The sequence below is a fragment of the Eschrichtius robustus genome, chromosome 10 (assembly GCF_028021215.1).
Source record: "Eschrichtius robustus isolate mEscRob2 chromosome 10, mEscRob2.pri, whole genome shotgun sequence".
Lineage (NCBI taxonomy): Eukaryota > Metazoa > Chordata > Mammalia > Artiodactyla > Eschrichtiidae > Eschrichtius > Eschrichtius robustus.
Window position 1 is genome coordinate 14,915,163 of NC_090833.1, and position 10,039 is coordinate 14,925,201.

A 10,039-nucleotide genomic window follows, 5' to 3' on the forward strand; every position below is an offset into this window, starting at 1 on the left:
AAAAAAAGTTACAAGTCAACAAGCTGATAACCTGGATTTATCTTGAGAACACAGATTTCATGATATGCCCTGGGGTCAGCGTGGATTTAACTCAATTCCACATACCTTCTGTAGCCACCTCTACAGTACAGTGGTGCTATGCGATAGACTAAAGGGACCACAACATTCTAGAGTCTATACGCACACACACACACACACACACACACAATAATAGCATAACAATACTAATAAGGATGACTTTCTCATAATGTCTTTTAAAAATTATACAACATTTTACATGCATTCACTTTTGAGACCCTTACAGCAACTCCCTGAAGCAGGAAAAGTGTTGACTATCTTTAGCGTACAGTTGAGAAAACAAAATTCACAGAAAAATAATTGCTAGAGGTTAAGTTACTCAGCACTTCCCATGCGTGACTGCATTTAATTGCTGTAATGACCACGTGAGGTGGGCATTTTATCTCCATTTCACAGATGAGGTTACTGAGTCTCAAAGCGGTTAAGGTAGAGGCTCAGGCTCACTAGGAGAGCAGGGTTCACACTCAGGATCATTGAACTCCACAAACCCGTGTTCTCAACTTCTTTCTAACCTAACTGGTGACTTGTCAAGGTTTCAATCCAGCATCATGACAGAGCTGCAAGCGAGACCCATCAGTCTGCTCCCTGGTACTTTTAAATCTTTTGTTCACTCTCTCTCTCTCACATGCTGTGTGCCACGTCTTTGAAAATCAGTAAGACTCATATGGCATGCTTTGCATTTCCCTATTAACCAGAACTTTGTATTTCCTAGCCATTCCTGAAAACAGGGAGTTTACTTCTAATTTTGTACAAACCAGTAAAGGCAAAACAAAACTGAAAGTGAATTATTAGTGAGTGTGTGAGCCTCCTGGTATATCATGGTGGCAGATGAGTAAAGTGACTTGGATAGGAAAGGGTTTGGGTAAAAGTCAGTAATATGTTGGGTTTTCAAAGGAAAACCTAGTTCTATTTCTGGGAGAATGGAGCAAAGTTGAGGTGTGGGCTTTTACACCCTTTTCCCAGCACCAGGTCCCAAACTCCACTTAATTCTCTCTTGTCCTTCTTCTTGTCTCCATTCCCATTGCCATTTTCCATATGTAAAGTTCCTTTCTGCCCCAGTGCCTTTGCATGGATCTCCCCTTCCCTGGAGTTTTCAGATTCTTTTCTTCCCATCAACCCTCTCCACCCCCCTCCCACATCCATACACTCAACCACACTTAAGAACTCCTTGACCTCAAATTATACACCCCTTCCTCAGGGAAGCATTCCCAATGTCCATGCTAGGCCAGGCCACCCTGGTCCATGTTTTCACATAGCGTCTTCTTTTCTCTGTAGCACTTGTCATAATGGTTATTATTCTACTGTGTGTTTAGTTATTTGTTTAATTTCTCCACTAAGCTGTAAGCCATAGGGAGATGAAGGACCACATCTGTCTCCCTCAACTAAAATATCCCTCGTGTCAGGCATGGGGCTTAGTATACACTGGCTGTTTGAGGATGCTGTATTTATTTGTTGGTGGAATGAACAAATATTCAGGTTATGCAGCTTTACCTTGACTTTGGTTCATTCCATCCCAGAGCACAGAGATCATTTGACCTGCCTCCATCACCCCATCTTCCCTCACTGTAGTATCTTCTTTTCCAATACACATACAATCAGTTCCAAGACCCTATGGATTTGGATTCAGCTTTACTTAGCCTAAAGGTTGCAGTGCAAAAATAAAATCAATTTTATTATTTTATCCACTTATTTTTCTTCTCAACCCACAATTTTTTCCTTTGCTCAGTCATTATTAACATAATGTATCTGGCCTATGGAGGAGAAAAATGTATAATTAAAAAGAGCAGACCTGTTATTAAGTACTTGGACTGACCATTGGGTTAATTTATACCTAGGTAGCAAATAAACCAAATAGGTCATGCCTACAGAAAAGTGATGCATTTTGAGGTGGTGCAAACATTTACAAAAAACCACTAAAAGACGAAATATCCTGATTCAATCATTGTTTTTCCTTTTCTATTTTTTCTTTTGCAAAGAAAAAATGTTTTCGAAACATTTTTACCTTCCTAACAGCCAAAAGGTTGTTAAGCGGCTTCACACATCTTTCCCTCTGGGGTGTTCATATCCACCAAAGTTAATGGATGGAAAATTAATGTTTCTCTCCAAATGTTTCCACAATCACAAAGCAAATAGTTGATTCTGCCAAGATGAGAGTGTAAATCTGCCCTCAGGAAAAGGCTTCCGTCACCATTACCCACATCATTTAGCCCAAATTCAGAGACTAGCCAATTACCATGATGGTTCAGGAAATGTGGATTAAGGTACCAGAGGGGCCATACTGAGCATATAACTGACCACACCCCTTGATTAATTGTCCACCCCTGTGTTGTTTTTACGCCAGGGAGACTTAGTTTCCCTTGCATACAACACAGTTTGTTTAACTGGTGCTTTCCAAATATTGTGACTCAAGTCAACACAAGTTGTAATATTTTCTAGGCAAGTAAAATGGTTTAATTATAAATCAGTTTCCAAGAACTAGATTGCAACTAAAGCCCATATGTCCACGGAATGGATGGGCTGTTACCAATTTATGCGTGAGGGTCTCATTTATGCTTCTGTTTTCAAGGATCATCGTTTAATTGGTGTTGATTACAAGGGAGAGGACATCAACACATCTCTTGAGTAAAATGCAAGATATGAGGGGTCTAAAATTTGCAAACAGATCCTGATTTAATATACCTACAGAAAAGCCATACTCACACAATATTTGGTAATGATTGTTCAGGTGTAATAAGAATTTCTGCTGGAGGATTGTTTTGTACCCTGGTTTTGCTTAACTCCAACCATATACCATCAAAGAATAATGAGGAAGAAAGTAACTAATGAAAACAAATCTAACGGAACTTACTAAGGACCAGACACTGTTCCAAATGATTTACATGAAGTAGCTTATTTAAGCCTCACAACAACTCACAGAAGTAGGTTACTGTTATTATTTCTATGTTACAGCTGAAGAAACTGAAGCACAGAAGGCTAACTGACCTGACCAAGGCCACACAGCTAATGAGTGGCAGATTCAGAATTCAAACCCTAGCAGGCTATTTTTTGAACCTATCTTCTAAACATTAGGCTACGCTGTTAGAAAAACAAAACATTTCATAGTCCTGACTTCAATTCTGGCTTCCTTTCCTAGGGACAGTTCTGGGCCATCTAGAAGGAGGCTAAAGGCAAGGTGCTCCCCATCTGTGGCCTACAATAAGCCCAGCATACAGCTCCCTGTGTCCTCTAAACAAAGCTGCATTGTCTCCGCCCATCCCTAAGTAAATGCATCTCCTAAACTGAAGGTATTCCTGGACCAAAATAAGGCAGCACAAAGAAAAAGAAAAGACCTGTCCAGAGACCTTTAGGTACCATGGAAAATATAGCTGAGAATATCTCAACAAAGTATTTCAGAACTTCTTACCTGCTTCTGGATGTCTCATGCTCTCAGTCACTGTTCCATAGGCACTGCCTCTCAGTCTTATTTCCGGCACCTAAGCAGGAAAGGAAAGAATGTTGGTTAAACCTTTATCCCAAAGATGAGGTAATTTTCTCCTTCTCTTCTTCCTCCTCCAACTGCGAAGACTGCCCTGCACTTACTTGATGGTTACTTCTACCTTTATTAATACCTTCTGATAATATAGCAACTAGGACCCTCACCCCTGTGGCTGTGGACCTTTGGAAATCGCAGAGGACTGGTCCCAGGACCTCAATGGATACCAAAATTTGTGGATGCTCAAGTCCCATATATAAAATGGCTTAGTAAATCTGCCCTCCACATCTGCAGGTTCTGCATCCGCGGATTCAACCAAGCACTAACTGAATTTACAGATGTGTAACCCACGGATAGAGAACCTGTGGATACAGAGGGCTGACTGTACTTGAAAAATGCAGACTGAACAAAATCCTAGGGGATTTTACTGGTTTTACTTGTCTCCCACTCTGTAGAACCAGACTGAGCCCTAGTCCAAGTTTGTCTCAAGAGACATTCTTTTACCATGATTTCTTAAATTAAACTTTTCGAGGCCCCTTTTCCAATTTAATCTTCCTCGAGACAAAATACTAGCATGCTCCTGAAGACAAAAAGATGGGAGTGGAGAAGGGAAAATTATAAGGAGAGTTGGGATAATAAGTTTTTTATTCTATTGTATCCAATGACATTTCAAAAATAAAAGCAATACACCCCAACGTTCACTACAGCACTATTTACAATAGCCAGAACATGGAAGCAACCTAAATGTCCATCAACAGACGAATGGATAATGAAGATGTGGTACATGTATACAATGGAATATTACTCAGCCATAAAAAGGAACATAACTGGGTCACTTGTAGAGACATGGATGGACCTAGAGACTGTCGTACAGAGTGAAGTAAAACACAAAGAGAATAACAAATATCGTATATTAACGCATATATGTGGAATCTAGAAAAATGCTACAGATGAACCTATCTGCAAAGCAGAAATAGAAATGCAGACGTAGAGAACAAACATATAGACACCAAGGGGGGGGGTGGTGGGATGAATCGGGAGATTGGGATTGATATATATATACTACTATGTATAAAATAGATAACTAATGAGAACCTACTGTATAGCACAGGGAACTCTACTCAGTGCTCTGTGGTGACCTAAATGGGAAGGAAATCCAAAAAAGAGGGGATACATGTATACATATAGCTGATTCACTTCACTAGTACAGCAGAAACTAACACAACATTGTAAAGCAACTATACCCCAATAAAAAAAATAAAAGCAATAATAAGATTGTTCATGCTAACCAAAGCAATTCTTCTCTTACCTAGATTTTGTTTCCCATAGGAGAAAGCATGCATGCTTCCCCTTTACCACACTGTTTTGTTCATCAGGGTTGTATCTGGCTCTAAGGGTGGGGAACATGTCTATTTAATGGAAGAAGTTTATTCAATTAGCTGGGAAAGGAAGGAGCAGAGGAAGGTTTTTGTATATGTATGACCAATCTAAGCCAGAATCATCCTGACCTGAGAAGGGCAGCAGTTCAGAGTCCATTCCTCAAGCTATTAGACCTCCTTATAACTAGTATGGGTCTATAGGATTACTGATATTTTACCTCAAATGCTTCTTCATCTTTGGGGCCCTTTCTTGATTGCAAGAATTTCTCTCTAATGAGATGGTATAAATAAATATGAAGAGAACTGACAAAATATTCATGTTATACCAAGTATTTACTGAATGCTTACAATGCAAAGGTGTCATGTTACGTAGAGTGTGTAATACGGAAATGATGATCGCATGCTTCCTGTTCTTCAAGAACATACAGTCCAGTTGGGAAAATGAATAATGACCATAAATATGAAGTCAAAAAAGTAAAACAGATTCAATGCCACGTGAAAAGCTTACTTAAATCACTATGGAAATTTTGAATAAAAAGAGATCTTATTTAGCAAAAGGATCCTGGATATAATAACGAAGGAGGTAGTTTTTGCACTGAGACTTAAAACACGGATTTGGAGATGTGAAGGGCATCCCTGGTTTTAAGAAAACAAACAGACAAAAGCAGCATGAATAAGGCTTGATGTTAGGAAATGCGAAGTTTAGCCTAGTATTTATTTTAGTTTCAACCAGATAGAATAGGACGTTAGGTTGGAAGTGCAGATTGGGGCTAGTCAACTGATAACGAAGTTAAGGAATTTGAATGTTGTTCAGCAGTCAGTGAGACCAAAATAGAACTACTGGAAGAGCAGTATGAAAAGACCAGTTTGGCAATACTGCTTAATATGGATTAGAATACGAAGACTGGAAACAGAGATCCATGTTAGAATGGGAAAGGGAAGGAAAGTAATATTCGTGGAAGCCCTACTATGTACTAGGCGTTTGGTTAATCACTTTGCTGTGTCCATTCATTTCATTGTTATGACAAGTCTATGATATTTTTATTCCCATCCCCACTTCTATATCTGGGACAATTTTGATGCCAACAGAATTCACACAGTCGTAGTCAGTGTAAGAGGTTAGAACTCACATTGGGGGTTCTCGTCTTAAGTTCCTTCTACTATACTGATTTACTGAAAGAGAATAGGCAAAAGGAACTGAGCTCTGAAATAGGGTAGAAACACTAAGATGGGCATATAGCAGTTCTTCTGTGAGACAGAGATGCTCCCTGACCTTGGAGCTAGACACAACCCCCAGTGAACAATAACAGTATGGTAAAGCATATGTGCTTTTCCCTGTGGGAAATGAAATCTAGGTCACTAATGAATTGTTTTGGTTAGCATGGACAGTCTTATTATGGAGTCACATGAAAAAGACTTTACATTTGTTTGGATGTGAGAGAAGAAAGTAAAAAATAACTTTTAGCCTCTAAAATGAGTTTAATCAAAGGGGGAGAGCACAAATAAATAAGTGGGAAACAGAGAAAGATGTGCAGGTTTTTAAGTGACTATGATAGGCTTCATTTAAGACATATTTGCAGTATCAGCCACACCCAGCTGGAAGGGATCCAGCAGGTTGTTGGAAATGTAACAATGGTGCTTAGAAGGATGGCCAAAGGTAGAGAAGGAGATTTCAGAGTCATCAGTACAGAGGTGATGATGGAAACCATGAAACTGGAAGAGATTTCCAAAGAAAAGAGTACTTAGAAGGAGAAAAATAATGAAAATAACATGCTTTGGGGAAGGCAATGCATTTAAGAGGTTAAAATAAGTAAAGGAATGAAAAAAGACGAGAAGGAGTTGGGGTGAAAGGAAGGAGTGCAGATTAACAATGTATATGACGGCTGTGGGAGAAAAAAGCTAAAGGGAAAAAAATTCTGCTATAAGGGACATAATTGTTAGCGGCAAAATTTCAGAGAGGTCACAAAAAAAGACTGGGAAAATGATTTTTGCTGTTGCAATTGGATGACTCTTGAAGGAGTTTTTCAGTGTTTGATAGCAACCTAGATATCTGGAGAATAAACACAATAAAATACTTTTAAAACATCTTATTAAAAATCACTAATTGCTGGGCATGAATATCAGGAGTATGCCATGCAGTGGACTTCAAATACTAGCCAGATTTCTACTGGAAAATGATAGTATTGCATTCATTTTCAGACGCTCCTGATGGAAGGCCAGCTGTTGTCCGTGGTGCTAAAAGAGTCATCTGGCATTATAATACTGCAGCAATATGACCAGTATAGCTGGAGTGAATTAGGTGTTTCATTACATGCCTCTATTTGAGGGATTTATTTTTCACTGAGATGAGATTTTTCATATATATTTCCCATCTGGAAGGTTTTTCAAATTCCCCAATGGTTAACATCTAGAAAGCAATTGCTTTCTATTTTTTTAAAGAAATCCCTTGAAACATGAGTATAAGAAATCGAGGTGAGGGAAAAACAGAAAGTTGAAGATGTGCTGAAAAGGTTACACAATTCTTTCTTCTTTCCAAATATCTGAAATCATTGACCGTCTACTGAATTCTACTCTTCCCAGTAGCACTCTCAAAGTTAAAAAAAAAAAAAAAAAAAACTTAAACTATATGGAATCTGGGCATTCTACTGATGATCATAATTAAAAAATAAAATAGAGAAAATATAATTGTAATGAATAATCATAAACTATTAAAATGGCTGCTAATGGAGCCACAGTCATATTTCTTGCATGTTCCTCCATAAAACACATTTTTGAATCTCTAGAAAAACAGGCAATGCAGTAACATTATTCCCGTAACATTCCTGATGAAGTCAACACAGCTACTATTCAAGGTTAGGTAGAATGTACTGGGGAGAGTGGTCAATGAACTTGTGAGTTCAAGGTTGAGTAAATCAACAGTTTTTTTTTCCGGTCAGAAGTTCAGAAATTGGACTGACTGGAAGACCAAGTTAATTGGCAAACAAAATGTTCAACTCTCATCATGAAATTGTTAACAACAAAATGTAAACAGTAAGTCCGTGATGTGTTCACGATGGAAGAAAAATGATAAATAAAATTCACTATGAACAGTTGTAGGGTGTATTTTTAGCTTAACCAGCAAAGGAGAAGACTAACAGTGAATGCGCTAGCCATCCACAGTTGTTCCATCAGTGCTGGGTACTGAGTGTTTAGGGGGATGTGAAGAGCTGCAGGAAGAAAGAATAGACATGACTGTTTAGGAAGATATATATGTAAAGTTATATACATTTAGAGAGGGGCTGGTGGTTCAATCAACCACCAATGGCCAATGACTTAATCAATCTTCCTTCTGTAATGAAGCCCCCCAAAAAGAGGGGGTTTCGAGTGCTTCTGGGATGGTGAGCACGTGGAGATTTGGGGAGAGTGGTGCACCTGGAGAGCACAGAAGCACCGAGTCCCTTCCCCACATTTTGTCCTATGCATCCCTTCCATCTGGCTTCTCCAGAGTTATATCCTTTCAGTTACGTCTCATTTTACCAGCTTCAAACTCCTCAATGAAAAGCTCAAGATACTGAGCTTGGAAGGAAGCAGTTCTCAGTGGGGGCAGGCCTCACCTTGCACAAAGATGAATCCATCAGATGTCACTGGAAGCATCTTGTACCCAAGGAGCTCAGCACCTGCATTACACACAAAAAGGTTAAATATAAGCAAGATTCTGAAGTCAAGATGTGCTCGTGGGCCCAGAAGTGCAAGCAAGAACAAGCAGTTACACCCACTTCGGTCAGGGTCTTACTCCCAGGGCATCCAGGGTATCAGTGCAGCTCTGCTCCTTCACTTTGCTGGACTCTCTGTGTTGGTTTCTGTGCATTAGGTGAAACAGCTCTTCTCCCAGTCTGGAAGGAGTAGATGTAGGACGTGAACCCTGTTGCTCCACCCTGCTCTGGCCCTTGGGTGTCTCTCAAAGCTTTGTGATTGTGTAAGCAGTGTACTTCACCTCCGGTGGCGCCCGGTGATTGAGGGTGTGCAAAGTCCCGTCAGCACCTCAAAAGGGGATCTCAGTCCGCAGCAAGATTCAGGCTGGAAGCTGGATCCTCAGGCACAGCTTCTAAAGTGTGTAAATCTATACAATGCCGAGGGACCCAGAAGCGTGAGTCCCACGAGCCCAACAAAATTGCATGACCTACAAGCGGCCCCTGGTGGCAGTGCAAAACCCAGGGGGCCCGGACGTAAACTCAGGCCTGATGTAAACACCCAAGATAGGCCCTGGGCCCAGACGTAACCCCACGACTGGAAGTCAGCCCAGGTCCACAGGTAAACCCAGGCCTGATGTAAACACCCAAGATAGGCCCTGGGCCCAGACGTAACCCCACGACTGGAAGTCAGCCCAGGCCCACAGGTAAACCCAGGCCCACAGCTAATCACGGGGACCAGCGGTAACCAACCCTTAACCTCTCAGGCATAAACCCTCCCAGGCAAACCCCGCCCCCGGACGTAAACCTGGTGACCAGACGTAAACAAACACGCCAGTCGTAAACCCAGGGCAAGTCGTAAATACCGCAGTCATAACCCCCCGCCCGCCCCCCAGAGGTAAACCCTTCAGGCGTAACCCAGGCGTCCAGTCGTAAACCCCTCCAGTCGTAAACACCCGTGTGGTAAGCCCTCCCGTCATTCCCCCCTCTGACGTAAACCCCGGTGCCAGACGTAACCCAGACCTCAGGCGCCGCCCAGCCACCTAACGCTGTGCTCCGGAGCGAAGACGGAGCCCGCTAGGCCCGAGCGCCCAGCGCCCTTGTGCCTCAGACCCAATGCCCGGCCCTTTGCCGCCCCTCAGGCATTTCCGTGACAAGACGGCCGCCGGACGGTGAGTGTGAACGTCTCAGGCAGGTCTCAGCTAGACGTGGTGGGGGCGGCCGTCGGGTGTGGGTCTCTTGCGGGTGCGGCCCCTCCCGACTGGGGGTAGAGGCCGTCCACCGTTAGGCCGCTGCCTCCTGCTCCCGGGCCGCTAGTCCCGGTTCCTGGGAGGCCTCGGCCGGGTCTGGGCTGTTCCCGGGGCTCGTCCGCGAGGCCGTGGGTCCAGGTCCTCCTGCGGGGCCGGCTGCACCAGGGACACTGCACGGGGCGCCCAAGGGGC

At 42.2% G+C, this 10,039-nt stretch overlaps 1 long non-coding RNA gene across 1 annotated transcript in view; it reads right to left on the bottom strand.

Moving 5' to 3' along the window:
• LOC137770540 (uncharacterized) overlaps positions 1-8,910 on the bottom strand; it is a 140,620-nt gene extending 131,710 nt beyond the window's left edge. The window contains exons 1-3 of the long non-coding RNA XR_011075187.1: positions 8,685-8,910; positions 8,523-8,585; positions 3,482-3,551 (exon numbers count right to left, since the gene is read on the bottom strand). This is a non-coding gene — a long non-coding RNA (uncharacterized lncRNA). The remainder of the gene's footprint in view (positions 1-3,481; positions 3,552-8,522; positions 8,586-8,684) is intronic.
• Positions 8,911-10,039: the final 1,129 nt, after the last annotated feature.